At 37.3% G+C, this 25,766-nt stretch overlaps 1 pseudogene; it reads right to left on the bottom strand.

The window, feature by feature from the left end:
* Positions 1-12,782: 12,782 nt before the first annotated feature.
* The window catches only part of LOC107142242, a 56,125-nt pseudogene continuing 43,141 nt past the window's right edge, over positions 12,783-25,766 (bottom strand).

Here is a 25,766-nt window from a genome sequence, read left to right on the forward strand (position 1 = left end):
TAAAGCATATTTAGCAGTTGTTGCATGAAATATTCTATAGATGTCTATTAAGTCCATTTGATTCATAATATTTTTCAGGTGCAAAGAATCTTTTCCTAGTTTATGTCCAGATGACCTCGCTAGTGAGAGGTTGTTGGGGACCACAAATCAAGTCAAGATGGCGCCTGGCAGTTTTCCAGGAGGAGTGGTTTGTGAAGCAACGCCACCGAGCCATTAAGATGGTGGGGATTCCTTACTGGCTGATTTCCGTAACTGGATGATGCTAATTGAGTCAAGCTGTGTGTAATCAGTTAGGTATATATACCTCTGCTGTTTTGCAATAAAGCGGCTCCTGCTACCTTGGGTGCCTGCTACCTTGAGTTTCTGCTCAGTTCCTGCTGAGTTGCTCCGCAATAAAGCAGTTCCCACTTCAACCTTCAAGTTGCTTGTCACCTCCTGGTTATTCTGCCCAGCAGGACTGCGGCAAGAGGTGTGTTGAAGTCCTCTAGTATTAGGTTCTTTTTGAGATTTCAATTTAAGTGGCATATTTTAATATAATTAGTCACACCCATGTTTGGTGCATAAATATTCATTATTTTATATCTTTTTGTTGGATTGTTCCTTCACTAGTGTATAGTGAAATTCTTGTCTCTACTGATTGATTTTGGTTGGAAGTCTGTCTTGTCAGATTTGAGAGTAGCTTTCTGCTGTTTTCAGGCTCCATTCACACGGTATATCAATTTCCATCCTTTCACTTTCAGTCTGTGGCTGTCTGTGCCTGTAAGGTGTAATGCTTGCAAACAACCTATATTTGGGTCTTGTTTTTTAAATTAACTCTGTTGGTTTGATCTTTTAATTGGAGAGTGTAGACTATTTACATTCAATGTTATTATACAGAGATGTTTAGTAATTTCTGCCATTTTGATCTGTTTTATTTTTAATTTATTAAATTAATTTATTAAATTAAATTAATTAATTATTTTTAATTTATTAAATTAATTTATTAAATTAAATTAATTAAATTAATTAAATTAAATTAATTAAATTAATTAAATTAAATTATGTTTAATTTGGTCCTGTTTCTCATTTGCTTAGCCACTATTTGAGTGAAATTTGTTCATTTGTGAGTTCTGAGGTTTGCTTTTTATTTCTTCTGTGTGAATTTTTTTTTTTGTCTTCCAGCTCTGAGATTCCATCTTCAGTATTGTCTACTATACTAGAGACACTTTCAACTGAACATTTTATTTGATTTATTATGTCCTTCATTTTCATGATTTCTGTTTGGTTCTTTTTCAATATTTCTATCTCATCATTGAATTTCTCATTCATATCTTATTTTGAGTTCCTTAATTTATTTAGTTGTTTTCTGTGCTCTCTTGGATTCTTTTGAATTCTTTATCTGATATTTTATCCACTTCAATATCTTTGTGGTGCTGAATTATAAATTTTAGGAGGTGTCATGTTACCTTTTTTTTAAAACATTTCTTGTTTTCTTGTGTTGGATTTTATGCATATCTTGGGAGATATTTGTCTTCTACTTCTATGGGCCATTTTAGGGCAGAGTCTTCATTTGCCAAAGTGTCTTAGAGTGGTCTAAATTGAGACCCCAAGTAGGGGTGACATCCACAGCTTTGTGTTAATTCTGTTTTTACTGTAGTAGTGGATATAAATAACTGGGATCTGGGGGCCCACCTCTAGACATTTTTACTTAGCCAGGTTATTAGTTTGTGTTTTGGTCTTTTCTATTCTTTGTATCAAAGTATAGTGTTAGAGTCTGTAAACAAGTCTGGATGGCGCCTGGCAAAATGCCAGAAGGAGTGGTTTGTGAAGTAACGCCAGCGAGCCATTAAGTGTGGAGATTTCTTATTGGTTGACTGATGTATCTAGTTTATGCTAATTAAGATAAGCTGTGTGGAATGTATATATACCCCTCCTGTCCTACAATAAACGGCTCCTACTCCTGCTGTATCAATCTACACAAGTTGTTCGTCACCCCCCGGTTATTGTGCTGCAGCCGGACTGCGGCAGTATAGCTGAAGACGAGTGTCATTAATTTGTATGTGGAGCTAAGTGCATGGTATTTGGTTTAAATCAGTAATAAAGTCTCTACCCTGTGATGCTGTAGTGCCCCTGTAGGTTCCTAGCACCTCAGAGAATGGGGGAAACACAAAATAGCAACAACTGATGCAAATACTATACAGCATTGTAATAAATGCCTTGTTCCTACTATGTCATCTACAATGTCACTTGCCACAAAACAAACAAACAAAAATCCCAGAAATGGTGTGTGAAAAACCAGCCTCTATCTCAGAGCAAAGCCTGTCCAAGGAAGGGACATGACCTTAGTCCTTGGAAAGACCCACAGAGCACTCCTAGGCACATTCCCACCCTGCTAAGTGGTTTATCTACAAATAACAGGAGAGATCTGCTGTGCCAGGTGTCCCTGACTCAGTCAGGCTAGGTGGGGATCCATAGCAGCCCCCTAGCAGCCACCAATCAGCATGAGACAGGGAAATACCTGGGATGCCAGATGACCCTCCCAGTAGTTTATGGTAGTTGATAACCTGTTGGGAAACCATGTAGTTCAGCATGTACACCCCTCTTGGCTCAAACCAATCAGTTCAAACGAATACCCCTTTTGTACTGACCAATCACCCCTACCCAACTTGTTCCTGCCAGTGAATGTGCTAATCATGTTTTAGAGTTGTTGTTTGATTTTCCCGCGGTGTGTGATGATTTGCTAAAAGAGGCTATGATGTATGTGAAGTCCCTGCCCTCTCCAAAAAATGTATAAAAATGCTGAAAACCCTGGGCTCGGGGCCTCTCAGCGTCACCAGTTGCTGTGTCTGTGCGGAAGACCGAGCTAGCTCGCAATAAACACCTCTTTGCTGCTTACATCGATCTTGGGTCTCTGGTGGTCTTTGGGGGTCCCGAATTCGAGCATAACATGTGGTCATCAATTGGCAACAGCTTAAACAATAAGTAACCATAAACTAGAGCTGGCATTGAAGCAAGCAACCGTGTCAACAATGTCATCCACAGCAGAAACAATTGCAATGGTATTAATGGTGGGGGCAGGAGTTATATAAACCAATTAGATCTAAAAGAATGTTAAAATATGGTTAATTATGAGAAAAAAAAATGTGAGAGAAAGTTAGAAAAGTGTTTGCAATTTTGAACAGAGAGAATGTAAAAGAAATGTAGCAGGTGAGGATATAAGGAAGGAGAAAAACAGGAGAAACAAAGTAAAGAGAGAAAAAGAGATAACAGAGAATTTGGCTGCTACCAGGGGGAGAAAAGACAGAAAAGAAATGGGAAACAAATGAAAATTACACAAAACAACTAAAATTTACAAATCCGAAACCCTAACCTTTAAAAGATAGGGCAAGGAAAAATAATTATATTAAACAAATGCTAAAAGTGAGAAATAAAAAAGAAACAAATATGTATATATGTCCATGAACCAAACAGCACAGAAAGAATACACACACACACACACACACGGAAAAATATTCTTAATCAAAAATGAAGGAATTGTTTTCACTGAGATTTTTCAAATAGTAGATAAGATCACATGGTCGCTGTCTATGCCTGACTGTCTTTCTTCTTGAGCTATGTACTGAGAGCAAGAGCAAGGGTGGATGTTGTTAATCCTTCCTCCTTTTGTGTTGCTCTTCAAGCTACCAGTTGGAGTGGCCTAAGACTACAGCTGATCAAAAGAAGTCTAAGTTTCCCACCACTATAAGGTAGGACGGAGTGGGAGGTGCTGTCAGTTGGAGTTCTGTTTGCACAGACCAGATTGATGCACTCCCAAGGTGGGGTTGTGCAGAGTTCTATGAAAGGAGTTCTGGGGTTGGGGTTTATATCTAATCAGGTCTCAGGGGCTTTGTTGGGTGGTATCTGCTGTGATAAGATTATATCCACACACCCCTAGGATCTGGTAGCTGCTGATCTGTCGGGAGTCTGGATCTCACAAGATTCCCAAGAATTCTATTTGTGGAGCAGGGAAGCCAAACCTCCACACTCTCTGCAGCCCACAAAACAGCCTTCTCAGGCTTAGTCCCTGAGTGTATTAACAGCCACCATTTTTAGATTCCTGACCCTCTTGAGCTGGTCATGTGAGCCACCAGCCTGTAAGGAGAAGGCAGTTGGGCTCCCTTTTGCTTTCTGATTTGAATCCCCCTGGGTAAAGTCATCTCTGTGCCTGTTTCACTCATATTTTGCTAGATGCACCCTAGACCACATGGCGTGCACTTTTTGTAACGGGATGGTAATATCTGCTATGATCTCCAGGCTCCTGCCCAGCATCTGCAGCTTGCCTGCCTCAAGATGGTCCTTGCCTCAGCTCTTTGCAGCCAATTGAGAAACAGCACCGTTTTCAAGCATCAGTGCACAGTGCCGTCTCTGGATCAGCTAAATTCAGGCTGTTTTTTTCTGATTTCAGATTTTTCCAGACCAAATCTGTCCATTGTGTTTTTTCTCTGTATTCTCCCTCCCCCTGTAGAAACTGCTACCACAACTGTTGGTATAACCAGCTTGGCTCCAATGGACTCTTCTTTGTTTAATGTACCTAAATTTCTGAATCTCTAAGACACTCTTGACTATCCAATAATGATTTTTTGTGAATTCCTCTTTTACCAACCTCACAGAGAAGCAGTATTTCTGCAGATTGACTCTCAAGCCATGGAGAAACTAGGAATACAGGTGTCCTCTAATCCACCATCTTGAGTCCTCTATAATTTGAGCTGTAATAAGCCATGTTAGTCTTTGCTTCCGACTCCTATCATTTGTTCAGTTGTGATGATTTTACTTCTACACATCCAACACACTCCATAATATGTCGTCATTTTTTTTTCCCTTGTAATTGTCAATTATATTTTAAGGTGATAAGAAATGACATAAAACCCCTTTCATATTTACTCCTACACTTACACCTTCTTTTTTATTTGTCATCATCTTCTTTCTGCTGTGGAAGTTCCTCATTCCTTTTATAGCCCATGTGCTGGCAATGAAGTTCTTTTTCAGTCCCTCCCCTGCACAAAAATCTTTCATTTTTGCACAGCACGAATGATATTCGTGTTGTGCAAAAAAATCCTTTTGAAAGAAGCATTCATTGTACTTATATTCATTTATTATTGAATATTGTTATCTTAATTATTCCTAACTATGGGGTACAGTGTGATTATTTGATGCATGTATACAATGTACAATGATCACATCTGAGTCATTAGCATTTCTGTACCTCATAAATATGTGAAATTATTATGTGTACAAGAACTTCTGTTGACCTTGCTTAGTAAATGTCTTTGTTAGTGAAAAATATATAGAAACATAGTTTTATTTTGACTTTTCACAATGCACAAACTAAAACGGTTCTTAACTAAAACAGCAGATGTATTATCAAGCAATGGAACACTGCCATTCAATTAGATAAAGAGAGAAGTAAAGGAAAGATCAATTAATGGAAGAGGGAAGAGAGAACTCAAAATATTGAATAATCAGAAGTTGTGCAAGATTTAAAAATTGCTGTAGGAAATCAGACAAGTAAACAGTTCAAAAGGTTAGAGGAAAATAATCAGAGTGGCAGCTTGGTTGAGTGACGTTGGAGGTGGGGCAGTTCTGGGCAAAGCTCCACAGCTGTGAAGCATGAGTAAACATCCAGGAGCTGGCAGGTCAGGATGTCACAGGGACACCTGGACATGCAAAGATGACAACAGTCCCGGCTGGTGAAGAGGAACGCTGCAGATCAAGTCCCTGGGTCTTTGAAAAATGAAAAGTAGTGACAAAGAGGTCATTGTGGAATGTTTTGGGAGGGAAGAGACTGCTATCTTTGTTGTAGCGATCACATCTCTGTTCTCATTTTGCTTTGTTCAAAAAATATACATAAGTAAAGAGACCATTTGACCAGTGCCCATCAGTTCCTAGGAGGTCCCTAAAGGCAAGAAGAATGGTTGGCTCTTAGTAGCAACTATATTTGAATGATGATACTTGAATTTTCTCTGAACCTGCAAAATGGGGTATTGAAAGCAATTTTTTTTTCGGTTTGAAAAACAAAGAAATGTGGAATTTACTTCATAGTGAAATATAATATTGTGCATATATTATATGTATATGTTACATATGTGTGTATATATGTGAGCCTATATGCATGTACATATATACATGTGTAGTGCATACACTCATACACATGCACAAATCTATACTTGCAGGTGAGTTTACACGTTATCAATAGATATGTCAGAAACACATTAGGACATTTGTTTTCTTTATTAGATCTTGAGATTTTACTGCAAGCACTATAAAATCAAATTAATTTTGAACACTTTTAAAAACAAAAATAAAATTTACACGTTGATTATATTTTCATTGACACGAATGCCTGACAGTCCATAGGGTGACCAGCATCCCATCCACTCCTGTTCAAGTTCTTGAGTAATGCCTTCCTTCACAGAGTGGGCAGGACCTTGATGGACTCCAGCCAATGGGATATGGAGAAGGTGTTAGGCTGTCACTTCCATGACTGCATTATATGCATAAGACTCTATCTTGCTGGAAGATCTCTCTAGAAACTCGCTCCTCCTGCCTGGATTTGAAGAAGTAATTGGCCACATTGGGAAGCCTGTGTGGCAAGGCACTGAGGCTCCTATCTGCTTATAATTACTGCCCTTTTAATCCATTCAAGTGGATTAATCCACAGATTAGGTCACAGCTCTCATGATTTAATCACTTTAGTTCTGAATATTTTTTCAATGTCTCACACACGAGCATTTGAAAGGCCCTACATATCTGAAGAATAATACCCAGCTAAACTGTGTTCAGACTCTTGACCCACGTACACTGCAAGATTATAAATGTGTCCTGTTTTCAGATGCTGAGTCTGTGATAAATTCTTAAGCCGCACTAGATTATGAACACACAACTGAAATGTGATTTGAAGATTTTAAAATGTGGATTCCCCTATTTGTTATTTTGAACAGAGTTGTAATAGAGGCAAACATTTGGGTACATTTGAATTTTATATCATCACAATTTTTTTCTTTTATTGTCAGTTTATTTACTAATTAATTATCAACAAAAATAAGTTTTTCCTTTCATCACAAAGTGCTTAAGGTAATGACTGTAAACTAATCATTGCTGACATAGAGCTACATTTTAATTTATTAGAAAGTGGTTTGGGGAGGATACATCTATTCAGGATATTATTACCCAATTTTTCATTGGCGTATGCAGCTTTTTTTGGTCTTTCAAAAGCTTTATTAAGGTCTATTTTATATATCATAAAATTAGTTCATTAAAAAATGTACAACTCAGTAGTCAAGCATGGTGGCACACACACCTGTCATTCCAGCTACTCAGGAGGCTGAGGCAGGAAGATTACAAGGTCAAGATTCATCTTAGCAATTTAGCAAAATCCTTTCTCAAAATGAAAAATATAAAAAGGACTGGTGATGTAATTCAGTGGTAGAATTGCCTCCAAGTTCAATCCCTTATACTGAAAATAAATACAAAGTGTATAACTCAGTGATTCTTAGTAACTATCCTGATGGCTCAAACCAACATCATAAGCCACTTTTAGAATATTCCCATTTCTTCATGATCACTCATGTGCATTTATAACCTCTGTTCTGATCTGTAACCCCAGTCAATCACTAGTCTCCTTTCTATCTTTGTTGATTTTCCTTTCATGAATATTTAATATAAACAAAATCATACTATATGTTAGCTATTACATCTGGCTCCTTTTACTTTACAAAAAAAATGTTTTTTAGATCTATCAGTCTCATAGCTTGTGTCAGAACTTTATTCCTTTTTATTGCCAAGTAATATTTCATGGTAAGGATATAACACATTTTATCCAGCCATTTTATCAGTGTTATACTAAAGGAGAAAGTTGAGATTATTGATGTGAGATCATTCTTATAAAATGGGCATATAAGCTAGGTTAGAGAATCTAAGCTCAGCTTCAGCAGTGTGCAATAAATATTAATGTGCTAAATTTTATGTTCATCCAGATCAAAATTCTTTTTAATTTTTGCTATCCATCTGTTGTTTAGAAATACATTGTTTGATTCCCAAATATTTAGGGTTTCCCAATTTGCATTCTGTTATTGATTTCTAATTTAGCTCCATTGTGGTCAGAGATTAGGCTTTATATGATTTATTAAGACTCTCTTTGTGATTTTTTAATAACTATACCGATGGCTCACACCTGTGAACTGGGTAAGAATCTATGTGCTCTTGAGAACAAGATATTTTTGCTGGCGTTGGAGGGAGTTCAAGCTGGATCATGGTGTTCTTGTATTTTTGTCAGCTGCTACTTTTCCTGTGTATGGCCCATAGTTTCCTGTTCCATTATGTGTCTTAATTTTTTGGTGAAAACTGGGCACTTTTGGTAATAGAATGTGGACATTCTAGAGACCAGATTCCAATCCCTCTCTAGCCTTCTAAAAGAATTTGAGTTTTTTTCAGTTTTTCTATTATAATATTTCTTTACTGACCTAGAGTAAGTCTGTAAAGTCTATATTCCCTGTTGTGTATAACCTCTGAAGACTTTTGTTCAGTTGTTTTATTTATAAAGAAAATTTCACTTTTGATTAGCATGTATTAACCACATGTAGCAATGGGGTTCGGAAATTTCAATACATACATACTGCATTTGCTCATCACATGTAACCTCCCTTTTCTACCCTTTTCAACCTTTAGGATTCACATAGGCTTAAAAATGTACATTTGGTTTGACATTTTTAGTTTCCACATATGAGAGGGAACATACAATGCTTGTATGTCTGTATCTAGCTTCTTTCATTTAACATGATCTTATCCACTTTCACTGATTTTGCTGTAAATGATCAGATTTAATTCTTCTTTATGGCAAAATAATACTCCATAGTGTATATACACTCATTTTATTTACCCATTCATCTATTGATGGGCATGTTGGCTGATATCATATTTTAGTTATGGTGAATAGTGCCATAATAAACATAGATATGTTTATATGTTCCTTAGATACTTTGGATCCCCAGGTCTTATTTTCTGAAGGGCTGTGTGTTTACACATGTGTGTAATGCACCTGGCCATGTGTGTATCTGTTCAACACACCTTTGATAACTACGTATTTGGCAATTCCGATTTAACTTCTGCTTCTTATTTGTACTGAGTTTTCAGTTTAACCAAAAAAGGGACTGAGTGCCTTTCAGGTTTTTCCTGCACATGCATGTTGCTTTGAGAGTCCTAGGACTATTAGAGGTTTCTTTCTTTCTTTTTTTGGTACCTGGGATTGAACCAAGAGTGCTTAACCACTGAGCCACATCTCCAGCCCATTTCTTTTTTTAAATTTTGAGTTAGGGTTTTGCTAGGTTGCTTAGGGCCTTGCTAAGTTGCCGAGGCTTGTTTCGAACTTGCAGTCCTCCTGTGTCAGCCCCCCAGAGCCACAGGAATTAAAGGCACGCACTACCACACCCGGTATACCAGAAGTGTTCAAAGCTCCCTTTGAACACCTCCAGAGTAACCTTTGGATTTTTTTGGTCATTCTCTTGTTTGCCTTATACAGCTGCCATGTTAAATAATTTCAGCAGCTTATTTTCAATAATCTCCTCTTGGATAGAGCTTTTCAGGAAGGGAGTTCTGAGTCAGATCAAATAATGAGAACTCTCCGTGAAAGTGGCTTTTCTAGAAGGTTGCAAGACAGGTCAGGGAGGGGCCAGGCTCTCGGGTGGGGATGAAGAGTAGCCCAAGGCTGGTCTACGCTTCCTGTGCTATCAGGGTGCTGAGGAGGAAAGCAGCTAAAATACCCTAAACCCCACTAGTTCTTATTGAGGTTCACTAGTTTTTCTCAAATACTATATCTTGAGATTGTTTACACCTCTAGTTAATTTCCAGGGCAACATAAAGCTTGATTTTGTTAAACTTGTTAGTGATTCCATTACTTTTATGTGGGAGCACATTTGTAGAAATCTTTATCCCTCCACTCTGGAAATCCTATCCACATGCAGCTTTTAAAAGTAATCTCATGAACATGGTAAATCTTCAGCCTTTTTCCTTATCAGCATATTTAAAATGTGTAAAGTTCTGCCAAGCATTCTCTATCACCGTTAGGATTCACACAGGCTTAAAAATGAAAGTCACTGCTAGAAAACCACAGAACAGAATCTACGAATAACCCTAACAATAGGAGATTAACTTTCTTCAATATTGGACAAATAAATACGTTTTGCATCATCCTAATGGAAGACACTAAGGAGAATAAAAATAAGTTGAGCATGAAGTAAAAAAGAAAATGGAGCGGTTATAGGATACATTGACTGATTGTCAAGAAAATAAATCAATAAGAATTAGTTATGAGAAATAAAGACGAACCCCCTCAACCTAATGTGTGACGTTACCCAGATTACAGTCACTGAAAATGAAATTAAAAAAAAAAATCAAAAGAGGATGGAAAATTGAAGTGGAGTTATTGTAAATTTAAAAAAACAATAATCACGAAATATAACAAAAAGATAGAAAGAAGATAATTTAAAGTATATTTTTTTAGAAAAGAAATACTCTGGATTTGAATCAAAAGGAAAAAAGAAGAAGAAAAATGCTTTTTCATAGCACCAAAAATGGATTTCAGGGTGCAGACTAACTTCTTGTGAACGGGGACCCCGACTTCATCATCTGTCATTCTTTCCCTTTCCTCCTAAGATGAATCACGAGCGCGATCAATGAACCACTAAATATTTGAAATCCTAAAAGGCAAATATCACAAACACGATGCTTTTGGGTGTCTGTGAGATCATATATCTTAAACTCTTCCCAAATCTACCCCACATCACCAGACATACCCTTGCAAAGTGGAAGGAAGCGAGTTTGTCGTAGGGGCTTAAGCTCCATAACCAATGGTCACACACAAGCACATCACACGAAAGTTCAAGGTCACCTCTGCTGTTGTGTGCATATCACACAGCAGGTCCTTATCAGCACAGCAGGTCAGAGCTCACAAGAGGCACAGGAAACACCTGGAGAAGCAGTCTTGCTTGGCTGTCTCTCCTCATTCAAGAGGGGAAGCTACGGGTTTCTTGGAACTTCTAGAGTTATACAGGAGCACAGTATGGTGTTAAATTGCAAATACTGTGTCATACAGTGGTGAATCTATTCTCCTGTGTAGGAGAGGTTCACAGATAATGATCAAGTTGTTTGGCTGCTAGTGTGAACACTAATGCTGAAGAAGTAGATACTATTCTACAATAACTGAGGAGCTTCAGGTACAGTCATTTCAGGGCAGTCACTTGAATGCAGTAGAGCATGTCATAATCCAATTCATCTTGCTATTTGGACTCTTGGCAGCTCATTTCACATGCAGTCAAGCATTTTCCCCAAGAACAAGAAGGAAATTACCTTGCTAGCTGTTATAGTGGTGATTCTTCGGTGTAAGCAGTGATAATACAATTGCTCACAGGCATCTCCTGGGATACTAATGAAGTTAATTGGTCCATGGGCATGTAAAATACAGTAAGGAAGGAATTTTAGTTTCTAAGTGCATTTTCTGCAAGTGGTTAGATTTTCACTCTTTCCTCCCAGATTTTGTAGTGTTTTGAACATCTTTACTTAAAAAACAAAACAAAAAACAAACAACCCCCCCCCCAAAAAAAAAAACCAAAAAACTTAAATTCTTTTATTTCAAAAAGAATTTAAGCCAGTTGTGGTAGCACAAATCTGTAATCCCAGCAACTCGGGAGGCTGAGGCGGGAGGATCTCAAATTTGAGGCCAGCCTCATGAACTTAGTAAGGCCCCTAAGCAATTTAACAAGACCCTGTATCAAACAAAAACAAAACCAATAACAATCACAATAACAAAAAAAAAAAAAAAACAGGGCTTGGAGTATGGCTCAGGGGTTAAGCACCTCTGGGTTCAATCTCCAGTACAAAAAAAAAAAAAGTAATATTCTATAGGATCAAATTAATGATATGGGCATATGCTTAAATTATGCTAACAATTAGCTTAGAAACAGCATAATAATCAGTAAACTATTGTATTTTTCTATTTAATTATCATTAGGAGTTATACAAAAATAATGCTACTGCCCTGCACAGGTGATTACTGAGCATAAAAATTCATAAAATTCTTTTTTTTTTTGAGGTGTAATGAATTTTTATTGGGAAAGGAAGTTGTCAACTTAAACCATAGCAAATGATGAGTAAATGAGGAAACTCCCTATTATCCCAGAGAATATTCATGACCTCCACAACATGTGATATATAGGAGGAATTTCAATTTGTAACTCCCAGCCCAGAAATGCCAAGGGCTTTCCCATTCAATCTAATACTTCTGGATTCCCACTAAAAAGGAATACAGTAAGAGTAAGAAAAGGTTGCTTACTGAAAAGAAACCGTCCAAGAAGAATAAGGAAGGGAATGTAGAAATTAAGAAGTTCTGTAGAATATTCTTTATTGCAATTACGTACATTTTCTTATCTTCATAGTAACATAAAACACAGTCACTGGTAGAACTGGTTCAGATTACTTAAATACCAGATATATTTTTAGTCCTCTACTGAGTGTTTGGAAGTTACTTATGTTTACATGAAAAGAAGCTATCACAATTTTTCTACAACAGTAACTGCACACCAAGAAGGCCAAGTCACACACAAATCAAGGAATGGAGTTTTCCGGAAGCTTCAGTGTTAAAAGTTTATGAACAGTTGATTTCATACCCATGAGTGGGTTTCTTTTCTATAGGAAAGACAAGTGGAATAAGGAAAGGAAATCTGTAAAAAAGTTTCTTGAGGGCAGAGGAATGACACCCTGTTGGTATTAAATTTTCAGCAAAATGCTGCATCACGTTTTTCTGCACTGTCTGGTGTCCATAATGGTGTCTCTAAGCAACTGCATGATGAGGGTGCTGTTCTTGTTTGAATCTCCATTCAATGAATCAAGTTCTGCAAAGGCCTTGTCAACAGCCGTTTTAGCGGTGCAGGCAAGCTCTGGATTATTAAGGATCTCATGGTAAAATACAGAAAAGTTAAGAGCCAGCCCCAAGCAGATTGGGTGTGTGGGTTGCATATCTTTCTTGCTTATAATCAATTGCCTCTTGGTAAGCTCCTCTGGAAGTATCTATGGTTTTCTTCCAATCATCACCCACATGCAACTTCAGCAAGGTTCCAAAAGTAATCTGCTTTCATTTTCAGATAAAAGACCTCACTCTCTGTCTTCGTTACATTGGTTATTAAATACTTATCCAACAATTCCAAAACCGTGGTGCAGATGGACCTAGGCTCTACTCCGCTTTCTCCTGATAGTCTTTAACCAGTTGCAACTTCTGTTGGAAGTATTGGTCTTCTGTAAAATCTCTTTTGGCTGAGACTCTGTTATGGTTTGCATGTGAGGTGTCCCCTAAAAGCTCATGTGTAAGACCATGCAAGAAGGTTTAGAGGAGAAGCGATTGGGTTATAAAAGCCTTAACCCAATCAGCGAATTAAACCCCAAGGGGGTTAACTAAGTGGTAACTGAAGCCAGGGACAGTGTGGCTGGAGGAAGTGGGCATGGGGGGGTCTGCCTGTGGGGTATGTATTTTGTATCTGGTGAGTGGAGTCTCTCTGCTTCCTGATCATCACAGTGAGCCACTTCCCTCTGCCACACTATTTCACCATGATGCTCTGCCTCACCTTAAGCCCCCCCCGCCACGAGGAAGGGAGCTGGCTGTCTGTGGGCTGAGACCTCTGAAACCAGTGAGCCCTCAAATAAACTTTTCCTCCTCTAAAATTTTTCTCCTCAGGTTTTTTAGCCACAGCAGTGAAAAACCTGACTAAAACAGACCCTAACCTATATTATTCATTCACACGTCTATTTCTTTCTTTCTAAGTAAAAGATTCTGGAAAGCCAGAGAGTTAAATTTCATTCAGAGTAGACTAGATCAGACCTCACTTTTTTAAAAAAAAGTTAAATTGAAAAACCCACTAGTTATCACTAACTTAAAACACAGGTTTATTTCTTGCGCGTGGGAAATGTTCATTTTAAGGCTGTGCCTGGTGGGGTGGTCTCTCTGTTCCTTACGGGCACTTAGGATTCCGGTTGCCATGGTGGGAAAAAGGGGGATGAGAGCTCCCAGGAGCAGTCTGAGGTAACTACACACTGGTCTTCAAGTGGCATGTACCTACGGTCTGCCTAACTACTGTCCATCAACTAGTCATATGATCTCACCTGACCAAAAGAGGGCAGGAAGTTAAACACTATCATTACCCCTGAGAGCTCAAAATAATTTGGCAAATAGCATTAACTTTAACTATTTATCCTTCTGTTACACATACTCAGCTCCTCGTCTTCCCCAAAGGCAAGACAGTCTCCACTGCTCCTACAGGGACAGCCGGAGGACCCCATCATGGAAGGCATTCTGCCCCAGGTCCAGGCCATCCGCAGACTGCCTAGAGGCCTTACAGCAAGACCTCTACCTTGGTCTGCAACAGTGATCTGCCCCTTCAATCTCCTGATGCACAATAGTGGCAAAGTGTTCAAAACCAAAACAAAGTGTCCCAACCAAACAAAAAAGAAGCAAAACAGACCACAAACACTCATCCCACTTGAAGAAGGAAACCATGAAGGACATTTTGGGGTCACTCTGAATGTTCATCAGGCTGACAGTTTAAGCACCCCCACCCAGGAAGTAGAATTGCTCCTTGACCCAGCTCTGAGTTTTCTTCTTGAAATGCACCGATCTCAGGTCCAGATCCAATCCTGGGATACTCTCTACCTTTTCCGTATGTTTCCTGGCAACATCAAACACTGGACATGTTCACTTCCAGGTAAGTGAGTAGCTTCTTGATCTCCTTCTTGCTCCTAGAAGATTATGAACATTTGGTTCCTTTAATTCTTAAAATAATCTCAGACTTTTATTTCTGCCGGGTGTTTTTTTTTCCCCCCTTAGACTGTGGTGGCTTACAATGATATTGATTTCTCTAGTCTATGTGGCAATAACCGTACCTACTGTTATTTTCTAGACACACTTCTTAAATTTGTTACATTTATTATTTTCTGGGTTCATATATTTCCTTCATTCAACTTTAATCCTGCTTTTGGAAGCTCAGCCACACAATTCATCTTATTTCCCTGTTCATTTTGTCCACCAGATTTACTTGGTGCCAAAATTTTAATTGATTATCGCTCTAACAACCTCAACCCATCCTATTATTGTAACAATGCAATGTGGCTTCAGTGCTTTGGCATTTTCGTGAAAATGATGTTTGTAGATTGTTGCACAATATGGATTTATCTGATGCTTCAGGTTAGCATCTTTGGCAGGAATACAACATAGGTGATTTGCAGTCTGATTGATTCAAATGAGGAGGTACATCATAGAAAGTTTTCTCATTCATGACACTAAGCTTGATCACTTGATGATCCTGTCACCATTTTAAAAACATTGTTTTCACTTTTTTTGGTAAATAGTTTGTAGGAGGTTCTTTGTCCAGGGAATCCTTTCTTGATTAAATGATACTAAGATATCTCGGAGGTGGTCTCACCTGAACCTTCATTACCAGGTGGCTGACTATAAACTGCCTGGTTCAGGAAGACATGGCTGCAGGGTAGCTTTCTCACTCTCTGACAAGGTAGCCTGGTTGCATACCCCTGATAGGTTAGGATCCACACGAGAAGGCTGAAGTCCACAAATGCATTTCCAAGGCTCTGCTCTGGTCTAGTTTGTTACAATTTCATTGTCCAGAGAAAAATCACAGAGCCAAGCCCGGAATCAGGGCTTGTAGGAAGGTGTACTTCTCAAGGGTGTGGATATAGATAGGAATAAATAGAAGTCCTGCTGTTCAGTCAGAGGTAAATACATATGTGATCTGGTAGGCAATTGCGAACTTCTCCTCTGTAGGGAACCCAATACTTTTCATTCTAATCAGGAATTTTTTAGAATGTCTATTTCTCTGGGGACTCCTCCACAGTTTCTGTTCTTAACCTGTGGGATATTCCATCATTTTGATATTTGAGAAATGGTATGCAAATTTATTTTAAGATCGTATATCACTTATACAAAATTGAGAGTATCTTTTCTCAAGGATACCTGCCATTCATAGATTTTTCTTTATCTGTTAATAGATTATTTTTTATCTGCATTTCATTTTTCTATTGGATAATTAATTGGTCTTTACATTTTACGAATTAAGCCTCTTGAAATACAACTTGTAAATATTTCTTCTTATTTTTATCAATATTTTTTAAAACTTGATATAGGGTTTGAAAAATGTATTTGCTTGCTTGCCCATTTATTGTGGAAGTCATTTTTATGTAATAAAAATTATAAATGTTTCCTTTTGCTTCAGAATTTTGAATAATAGTTAGGAAATTCTTTCCTACTCCCATGTTACAGAGAAATTGGTTGGTATTTTCTGTTTGGCTTTTATTTTTAATTTATTTATTTATTTTTTGTGGTTTTACTTTCCACAATTAAATATATGATCAACATGGAATTTTATTGTTTAATGATTTTCTGGTTTAATAATTACATTCAATGATTAAATTTCTTTTTTCTTTCTTCTATATGCTCATATAGTTGTTTTAAATATTTTTTGAAAAGTCAATTTCCTTCCACCAATAATTCTATTATAAAACAAGTTTAAAATATAACATGGACTTGGAGTATTTCTGAATTGTTTCTCCTGTTCCATTGGTTGATAAGTAAATACCAACCAGTTTTAAATATAGTTGGTTACATGGCGTGTGTTTTTAGTGTCTGTTAGGACTAGTCACCTAATTTGCCTTGCTTTTCATTTGCAGGGTTTTCTTACTTATAAATAGTAAGATAATATTTTAATTTATTATTTCATTTAGGCAACAATAGCCATGTAATATTTGGCTACCATGTGATAACCAATTCAAAGGGACAGACATCCATGAAATAATTTTTTTCCCTGAAGGAATCCTCATAATCTAATGGGTAGATGACAACAGGAGGAATGAAGGATATTTCTGAGAACTGTTGCACTGTGTGTGTATTATTAACTATGGTTAATAATACCATATTGTACCTTTCAAAATTTCTAAGGGAATAAATTCCAAATGTTCCCCTCAACAAAAATATTTGAGATGATTGACATGTTAATGAATGATTTGATTATTCCACATGTATTCATAAATCATAACACCACATTGTACCCTATAATACCTACTATTGTAAATTGTCAACTTATAATATAATAAAAAGTACAAAAAGAGGAATATAGGAAAATATGTGCTTAAATAGTAGTGTTATCAAAATCTGGTGGGAGCATATATTGAGGAGGAACTGGCTACCCACAGAGTGAAAAATAACTTTACAGAGTGTTCCTTATAGTTTTGAAACAATACATCATAGTATGCTGAAGAATTTTATTTCATAGTCTGTTAAATAAATACTTTGAAGAATATCATCATTATTCACATGATCCAAAGTTTACTGCTCCTTTTAGATATAATTAAGGCAAATAACTATCAGAGCTACCTAGTTTCTATTGTTGATTTTATTTATTGTGTATTTTATAGAGACAGGCTGATCCTGATCTCCTGGCTCAAGGGAGCCTCCTACCTCTGCTTTCTGTGTAGCTGAGATTACAGATGGGTACCACCTTGCCCAGCTATTATTGATTTTAAAATTGTCATACATTTTTTTCGTGTGAAAATAAACTTGGAGGATAACCACTTTGAAAATATTTTACTAGTTTAATAAAAAGATTTATCATATACCTACCATTTGATTCACCCATTCCACAACCAGGCATTTATCCATGAGAAATAAAAATATATGTCCATACAAAGCCATGCACAGGGATTTTCGTGGCAGTTTTATTTTTAATGTTCCCAAATTAGAAATAAACCAAATATCTACTAAAAGGTGAATAAATAAGTATCCTATTATATCCATAAATGGAATATTATACAGCAATAAAAATGAAAAAACAACTTTTTTTACATATTAATATATGAATCTCAAAATAATTATCCTCAGTGAAAGCAGCAAGACAGAAAAGACCATGTTTGTGTTATTCATCTCCTTAAATTCTAGGAAATGCAAAATATGGTATAATCTATAGTAACAGAAAGCAAATCAGTAATTGTCCCATGATGGAGGGACAAAAGAGTGGGGAAGTGGGATTACCAAGGTATACAAGCAGATTTGTGGAGGTGATAGGTCATTTGTTACTGGTCATTGTTTCACTGGTGCACACATATGTCAACACGTACCTAGTTTTACACTTTCAGGATGTGCCGTCTATTGTATGTAAAGTGTACCTCAACAATGATGTAAAAGATGTCCAGACTGATGGTCAGAACAAGATTAAACTATTGGGGCAGGATAGAGACATAGAATCAAGAATGGAGAGATGATAGATTCAAATAAATAGAAGATGGGAGAAGGAAGCTGGATCTATACTTGCAAATTATAAGGGATTGTTCTTCCCTGTTCACAGAGTGACTATACTTAGGGTATGAGTATTCAGAGAGCCAATTAGGAATTCTCATCTGAGTCAACTCAGATGAGAGTTTTATTTCATAGTCTGTTAAATAAATACTTTGAAGAATATCATCATTATTCACATGACCCAAAGTTTTTTCACCTTTTCTTTTTACTGTTTTTTTTTCCTAGTGAATATACAGTTTATTTACATCATGAGTGTGTCATAGATTCTTTATTTTGGTGGGGAAGTGTACCAGAGGCTGAACCTGAGGTGCCTAACCACCAAGGAACATCCTCAGCCCTTTAAAAAAAATATTTTCTTTAGAGATAGGGTCTTGCTGAGTTGCTTAGGGCCTCACTGAGTTGCTGAGGGCTGGCTTTGAACTAGCTCTTGAGGTATGAAATTTAAAAAAAAATCTTGCTGGCAAAGCATATACTGTTTGTCTTATTATCTAAAATTGTTTTTGCACCAGCCAAATCTTGGTGTAAAGTTTTTCTTAACTATATTTAATAAGAATTTATAATGGGTCAGAGAAGGATTTAGTGTTCCTGGCACCAGGGATCCTACACTCTTGTAGAAGCATTGGACAAAGTAGCTGGCCACTCCATCCAAAGTTTAATTATCTGGAAATCTTTGACAGGCCATATTCTAACATGTGAAAACGTTGTAAGTTCTAGACACCTTTTAATATTTATAAGAGCTATGTGTTGCTTCTGTAGTTATAAGACTTTTAACATTTGTTATTTATCAAAGGGTGATAAAGTTTTTGCTTTATTTAAATAACTTTAGGACAATGTATAAGTGGAGACCAATAACACTCCCCTTAGATGAAAACGTGAGGTGACTGCTTACTTCAATACTGTACACATTGCTGAACACCAGCCTGCTAGTCTGTGGGATTCTAATTTGAAGCTCAGCAGAATTACTAACAACTGCATCTCAAGTGTTTGTGTTTCTCACCAAATGTTTAATCTGTGAGTGCCAGGTAGCATTCTGCTGAAAAATTGCAGTGCGCAAGCAAATTTATCTTTGTCTTTTTTAAGAATAGGTAAAATGAATGGTGATAAGATTTCTTGTGCTCTATTTTATAAGCAAATTCAAACTGTTTGGGACAATATGTAAGAACTAACTCAAGAGGAGAGCCAGAGGCAAACAAAAAAATATATAAATTGAACAGGCAATGGGACTCTCTAGTTCAGAAAGCCAATCATATTGTCCACCTCCCCAGGGGAAAAAAAAACAAAACAAAACAACCATCACTTTTGAAAACTATAGGGATAAAAAAAAAAGGTACTCTCCATTGTCAGGTGGTCAGCAAGTGAAGAAACATTTATTCAAGAAAATCTGCTAAATCTCAGCAAGACCAGATGGCTTGTGGCAGGTGATCCGCAGCCTATTCTCTCCAACCATCAGATCAACATAATAGGAGGTCTATCCTGGTCAGTGCAACTCAGACACAGGGCTTCCTCCTCAAAAGGAATTGGGAGATCAGGGGCTCTCTTGCTTCACTCAGTCCCCACTTAACGGGGCAAAGGCTTTACCCTGGGCACTGAGTAAAATGCACACCAGCAAATGCAAAGCCAAGAGGAACCAAGTCCACTGCCTTGCTCAGTGTTTTGCTCACAAAGATGAGTGTCACTCTGAGAGAAGCAGGATCTGTCTTCACACTCCAGATTCAGAAGAGTTCATATATGTTTTGCCCAAGGGGAGAGGCAAGCAAGCTGAAAAAAGAGGGGGAGCTCTGAAGTTCTCCCCAGAGGGACCAAGTTAATTTGAAAAGTATATGGGGAAGCTCCAGCCTACAGGTAATATTGAAAACAATAGGGATGTGGGAGGTCAGCAATTGAGAAGAGGCTGGTGGTTCTATAATAGCTGCAAACTACACCATGACCGGTTAGTAGTTCACCAGAGAAAACCAGAGAAAGAGACAGGGAAGAAGTATCCTGGGGAGAAGAAATGAGCTTCAAAATCTGGTCTGAAAACTACCACTGCAAAGAAACCTAAATTTTAATTGGATCAGACTATAAAGCCATTGGTGCTCAGGGGCATCGTTGAAAACAATAGAGCAAGTGGCATCATTAAACAGAGAAAAACAACTGGGTGGTATCACTTGAGGCAACCAAGTTAGAGAGCTTGGGGAGAGAGAGTCAAAGACAGCCCTGATGAAGGCATTGTTTTCCCAAGGGGTTCTGCCTGAGCCCAAGACCAAGCCTTCATAGTAGTGACAGAAGATACTGCACACTGGTGGACACAGAAGTCACTCCAACAGTCCTGCTGCGGCACTAACCAAATAATAAACTCAATGAGCAAGTAAAGAAATGCATCAACAAAATCCCCAAACAAACAAAGACAGTACAAGAAAGCTATAGACAATTATCCCCTGTGACTATAGACACGCCATTCTCAAGAACATACCAGAAAAATCACATCCAACGATATATAAAATATGTGCATCATGACCCAAGTGGGATTTATTCCAGGAATACATATTGGTTTAACGTCCCCAAATCAACAAATTACATAGACGATATCAACAGAATAAAAACGCCACATGATCATCATTGTGGATGCCAAGATAAGCATCGGATAAAACCCAACAGTAATTAGGAGAGAAGGAAGCTTCCTCAATCAGGTAAAGTGCTTCTATGAAAATCCCACAGATAATTCTTGTGAATAATGAGTAATTCATCCTGGTGAACCAATGGCAGGTGACTAAGAGTTTTCCTTCTAAGACCATGATCAATACAAGAACTGAAAGTCTGCTTTCTTATTGTCCAAAGTGGTTCTGACTCCTAGATCTGGATTTAGCAATCTCTGAAAGATGAGAGAAAAGAAGGGCTTCTTACCTGATGTATTTGAAAATAGATTTTTTAAAAATAACATTAAAGAGCATTAACAAAGGAATCATTTAAAAAAAAAACAGGAACATGGCTTATCCATTCAATAAGCCTGCCTTAGTTTAGGAAACCCAGAACATAACAAAGATTTGGGGTTTTGTGAGTGATTCTAGAAAGCTACCTTGTGCTTTTTCCCTGTCAATCTTCTATCCCTTGGTGGAGGCGACTATTATCACTCAAATTAGTTTTCCCCGTTCATGAGCTTCCTCTAAGTGCAAGCACACACAATGTTCCTTTTTGTGCCTGACTTCTTTTACTCAGCAAATTACAGGAAATTCATCTATGTTATGTTGCACATATCATCAGTTTTTTTTTCCTTTTTATTATTGTACAGTGTTCTGTTGTATGAATAGTTTATTCATCCACCTATTGATGAATGTTTAGGTCATTCCTATGTTTTCTCAACTTTAAGGTTATTTAATTTTTACTATAAAAATCTCTTTTTAAGTACATGATAGATTTTGGCTATATGTGTATATATACATGGTGTGTGTGTGTATTGTGTATATATGAGTGCTTCTATGTGTGCACTTGATATGTGTGTGTGGTGTTTGTGTGGTTTGTATGGTGTGTATCTGTGTAAGCTGAGTGTATGTGTATGTGTGTGGTATATATATGTATGTACCAAGTGTGAGTGTGTTGTGCTTCTGTGTGCTGTGTGTGCTGTGTATGTGTGTGATGTGTGTGGTTTATGCATGTCTGTTTGTATGTGTGTAGTTGGAATGTGTGTATGTGCGTGAGGCGTATCTAATGTGTGTGTGGTGTGTGATGTAAGTAGAGACAGTTCCAGTGCCCCAGAGATTCCTTCCATTTCTCAACCCAGTCTATCCCAGCCTTTTCCCTACACCGTGGTGCAATTGCTGTTTTGAGTTCTATCATTATAGATTTTGCTTTTTCTTAGAATTTACCTCACTGGAGTCCTACAGTCTTGACTCTTTGAGTGTGTGGCTTTGGCTCATCATACTTTTTGAGATTCAGACGTGTTGCTGCATGTTTGTTCCCATTTATTGCTAAGCAGTGTTTGATTGTATGGCTATTTCACACATGTCCACCTCTTGATAGACATTTGGTCTGTTTCTAGCTTGGTACTGTTACAAATAATGCTGTTGTTAACATTTGAGTGTATATCTTTTTGTGGGCACGTGCATTTAGTTTTCCTGGATAGTAAGCCTGGAATCATACTATAGTGGGGTAGATGAAAACATGCGTTTAGTCCATTGGTCAATACAGAGGTTCAGTTGGAGAAGATAATATCCCAGATATAAATTCAGATCATGAAATCAATTTTGAAATAAAATTTATAGTACAGATTATTCTAGTTACTTAGGAAAAGATGAGAGAATGGTATTGCAGATGATGGAGTCAGTCACTAATGCCAATAAGTACGAATGATTTTGTTGACACAGGAGGTTGAACGTCCTTTAACCTGTCACATGTATTCGGAGGCATGGTGTCCAGGGTGTGGCCTGTTAGCCATAATTCTAAGGACATTATTTACTGTTTTACCTCCCTCCCATGTGCAAAATGTTGAAAGGGAACTTAGTAACTTAGCATGCCTCTAGCACTAGAAAAAGAGGAGGAGCAGTATCTGAAAGTTTTGTTGGAAGAACTGGGAAATTTACATTAAAATATTTGGTACATATATTTAAATACTTTAAGAAGTATGAAAGGAAAATAAAATAAACAATGCTGTATAGATTTATAAATGCCAGTGAGGGAGAGTCTAGAATAACAAAAATCTTGGGTCAATGTGAAGAGTGTATTTTTAATAGAATTGTTAAAAATATGAGAGAGAGAAGGAGAAAGGAAGAGAGGGGGAAAGAGAATTTTCTGATTTCGGTAAACAATTTTTTTTTCCGTACTTACATCTTTATACCTGGAAAAATTATCCTTTTGGAGATATTTCTTGTTAGCCTAGACATTTTTCTAGATTAACTAAATATCCTTTGCCACTAATTCAATTCCAAATTTAATTATTCCTTCCTCATAAATTGTCATTTGATAGAAATGGTTCTCTGGAAAGAAGTCATTGAAATTTCTTAATTAATTTGAGGCAGAAAAATTAGAATTGGTAGAGGAGGCATTGTGAGCAACTCACTTCTTACAGATAACTTTATTGGAATTTTAGGAAAGTCTTCCAAGTGTCAATGAGGGGATACAGAGGATGAGTTGTAAAGTGACTTCTCTGGGTCACAAGGCAGAAGCTGGAGAGTGTCTACGTGGTTTCAGTCTGTTTGCCCCCTGACATCTTACTTTCCCAGCAGCCAGGGATATAGACCATTAGCATGTCGGTAGTGAGCGACATGGATTCTTATTGGAGTGTATTCCCAGCTTACTAGATTCTGTCAGGGTTTGTCTTCCTTCCCCAAAGACACATTCAGATGAAGATAGTTAACACATTTATTTCTGCAGTACATGAAATGACTCCCTTGTGTCCTAAGATTGAAAACCTCTGTCCAGATGTCCCACTTCCCTCCACAGAAAGGCTGTCTGTCGTATATTTCAATTACTGAACTTGACCAAGAAATATCAACTTATATCCTATATTCTTCCCAGTGGTAAAATACTTTTTTTTTTCAAGGAGAAGGCTCATTTATTTTGATATTAACAACTGTTTCTATGGGATCAGGATTATATTATAAATGCAAATACACGCAGATAGGTGTTCTAAGAATTACGTCAGAGAATTAAAGCCATTTAATTTAAATCTGGTAAACTTAGCCTTTCCTAGTGATACTGATGCATTGTTGGCTTTGATGGCTGTTCAAGAGGATTGAAAGAATAATTAATTCTTTGTTCATGTATCCCACTGGAAGGAATATGAGTTTTGTGTAGAAAGAACGGGTTCCCCAAACTCTTTTTCAATTTATTTTCAGCTTATCACTTGAATGCATGGTAGGGCTTTAACAAAATAAGCAAGAACTTGAGTTTCCGGCTTTGCTTTGAAACAATAAGTAAACTTCTAAGTAGGATCCTGTTGGAAGTTACTTCTTCTGTGACTGAAGTCTCCTGAGTGTTTAATATGAAATAATCTATCTTTCACAAAGAGCTGAGGAGTGCTTTATTTTAAAGTAATAGCTCCTGTTTTGAATTTTGGTCTATTTATTCTTTTCCTTTAATCTTTTGAGATATTAAGAAACTCTGAATTAATTGATTCCTATATTAAGCCACCTGATGATACCTTGTGCTCTGGGTTCGTTATTTTTTATTTATTGGATGCTTTGTAAAAGTTAAAAAGTACTTCACCAGTTACATTTTCCCCTGATGTGAATATTTTTGATGGGATTCTTAGAAAAAAATACTACCATCTATTATATTTATCATATTTGTAAATGACAATCAGCTTTAAAGTGTTTTCTTTTTAAGAACTGATACAACATTTTCACAAAGTCTGGAAAATGTACAGAAATGGAAAACTGTGTGTACTGTTATTAGTGCTGTAACAGTTTGCTGAAACTTCCTTGTGCTAATTAAAAAAAAAAAAATTTACACAACTTTTACACATAGTTGTAATAATGTTGTCTGGGCAAGACTGCTCAACTCTTTTATTTAGAGTTGCATTCTAAGGAATTGTCTATGTAATTAATTATCAGGATTGGAAATTGTAAATAGCTACAACGTATTCCATCCTAATACAAGGATCCTCAGGTGTTTTAACAGGCTTCTCTTTGTGGACATTTTGTTGTTACAAATGATGAAATCCAACGATGAATTTTATAATTATGCCATTAGAAAGTGGAGATAAAATTTCTGTAAATAAAATTCTTAAGCCAAAGAGCATAAACTTCCCATAGCTCATGACACCAATTTTGCCCCAATTCCAGATACTGAAAGTGAAGCTATTTAGGTTGAGATAGGCAGCTCAGGGGTAAGTCCTCCAAACCAACAGATGGCGAACATGAAACGATGTTCTTTTTACTGCCCATGTTTCTTTAGTTTGTGAAAGTTGTTACATCATGGCTTGAATTTTTGTTTACTCGGTTCCTGGAAAGAGGCAAGCCTTTGCTTCCATTTACTAAATTATGAGAATTATTTCTCAGTAATGACATGTCTGAGTGTGTCCTTTGCCCATTTGTGTTGGGCCCACCATTTCTTTTTTTTAAATTTATTTTTTATTTATTTTTTAGAAGTAGTTAAACACGAGATTTGGAAGATGGCGGCGAGGGGAGTGCATTACCCCCGTGTGCTGCTTCACTGTGTGGGAGTATGACAAGTCAGGACGGCTAAAGGATATCTTGTTAGGAATTTCCAGCAATAGTGGGGTGCTCCGGAACCTGGAGGAAGGATTTCCATCACACGAGGATCGGCTACGGGGACTCAAACGCGAGAGGTTTGTCGCACGGAGGGTAACTGCTTATTCAGCAAATCGCCCCGCGGCTAGAGTCTGCAGTGTGCGCTGGGATAGAGACGCAGGGTTACAGCGCTGCAGTTTCTGCCAGCCGCGCAAGCACCGTACTCAGGGCTGAATTCTGGGTTC

The sequence above is a fragment of the Marmota marmota genome, unplaced genomic scaffold (assembly GCF_001458135.2).
Source record: "Marmota marmota marmota unplaced genomic scaffold, marMar, whole genome shotgun sequence".
NCBI classification, from domain to species: domain Eukaryota; kingdom Metazoa; phylum Chordata; class Mammalia; order Rodentia; family Sciuridae; genus Marmota; species Marmota marmota.